Below are 1,873 nucleotides of genomic sequence, written 5' to 3' on the forward strand. Positions count from 1 at the left end.
AACTGTGGGAGCAATAATTAGAAAATGGAAGACATACAAGACCACTGATAATCTCCCTCGATCTGGTGCTCCACGCAAAATCCCACCCCGTGGGGTCAGAATGATCACAAGAACGGTGAGCAAAAATCCCAGAACCACACGGGGGGACCTAGTGAATGAACTGCAGAGAGCTGGGACCAATGTAACAAGGCCTACAATAAGTAACACACTACGCCACCATGGACTCAGATCCTGCAGTGCCAGACGTGTCCCACTGCTTAAGCCTGTACATGTCCGGGCCCGTCTGAAGTTTGCTAGAGAGCATTTGGATGATCCAGAGGAGTTTTGGGAGAATGTCCTATGGTCTGATGAAACCAAACTGGAACTGTTTGGTAGAAACACAACTTGTCGTGTTTGGAGGAAAAAGAATACTGAGTTGCATCCATCAAACACCATACCTACTGTAAAGCATGGTGGTGGAAACATCATGCTTTGGGGCTGTTTCTCTGCAAAGGGGCCAGGACGACTGATCCGGGTACATGAAAGAATGAATGGGGCCATGTATCGTGAGATTTTGAGTGCAAACCTCCTTCCATCAGCAAGGGCATTGAAGATGAAACGTGGCTGGGTCTTTCAACATGACAATGATCCAAAGCACACCGCCAGGGCAACGAAGGCGTGGCTTCGTAAGAAGCATTTCAAGGTCCTGGAGTGGCCTAGCCAGTCTCCAGATCTCAACCCTATAGAAAACCTTTGGAGGGAGTTGAAAGTCCGTGTTGCCAAGCGAAAAGCCAAAAACATCACTGCTCTAGAGGAGATCTGCATGGAGGAATGGGCCAACATACCAACAACAGTGTGTGGCAACCTTGTGAAGACTTGCAGAAAACTTTTGACCTCTGTCATTGCCAACAAAGGATATATCACGACTTCCGGTTCCGGCGCCCGCATGTGAGGAGCAGGGCTTCCAGCGCTCCCCAACCCCCTGCTAAAAGGCAGCATTTATACCGCACATCAGACCTCTGGAGTACCGGGAACGGGAGGAGAGGAAGGTCCGGCCCTGCTGTACCGCTGCATGGACAGATACGTCCTCAGGAACAGCGGTAGGGGAGCAGCTCAAATCCGAGGGAAGGAGACACGCGCGCCTTCCAAGATGGCGCCGGCGCCGACCTCAGCAGCGGCAGTAGCTGCTGCAAAGCAAACGGAGAGGAAGGGGGAGCAGGGAGGAAGGAGAGACGGCAGGGCTACATCACACAAGTCTGGGGAAACCGCGACCGGGAAGCCCAAGGAGACCCAGGGTACCCCCAAGGTATGCACTTTCCCTGACGCGCTATATGCCCCTGTATCCCCTAATGCCACGGAGGAATGCGGCGACTATGAGGAGCGTGACCCCCCTAGGCTGCAGTTACCGGTGATGGATTATAAAAAGCTGGCAGGGGAGGTGGCAGGACATTTGCTGCCTGAAATTACGTCTAAGCTGAAGGACTACATAGGATCAGCTTTGCATGACATGCAGACGCACCTGAATGAAACTGCTGAGAAGGTGTCTGCAGTGGAGACACGTGTATCTACACTGGAGGATAATGTTTATGATGACCAGACAACAATATCTAGACTATCTAAAGAAAATCTGATTTTGAGAGATAAAATTGATGATCTGGAAAACATATCCAGACGGAGCAATATCCGGATCATAGGAATCTCCGAAAAATTCCCCATAAAGGACTTAAGAAATCTGTGCGAAAATATGATCCCCGAGGCATTGGGGATCGAGGCGGGGAAGATAATAGAGCGAGTACACCGCATTGGTCCCCAAAAGAACTCGTCCGAAGTGGGTAACCAGATAAGACCTAGGCAAATCATTACCAAATACCTGAACTTTTCAGACAAAAATGAT

The sequence above is a fragment of the Dendrobates tinctorius genome, unplaced genomic scaffold (assembly GCF_039654945.1).
Source record: "Dendrobates tinctorius isolate UK_male_01 unplaced genomic scaffold, ASM3965494v1 ptg000202l, whole genome shotgun sequence".
Classification (NCBI taxonomy): domain Eukaryota; kingdom Metazoa; phylum Chordata; class Amphibia; order Anura; family Dendrobatidae; genus Dendrobates; species Dendrobates tinctorius.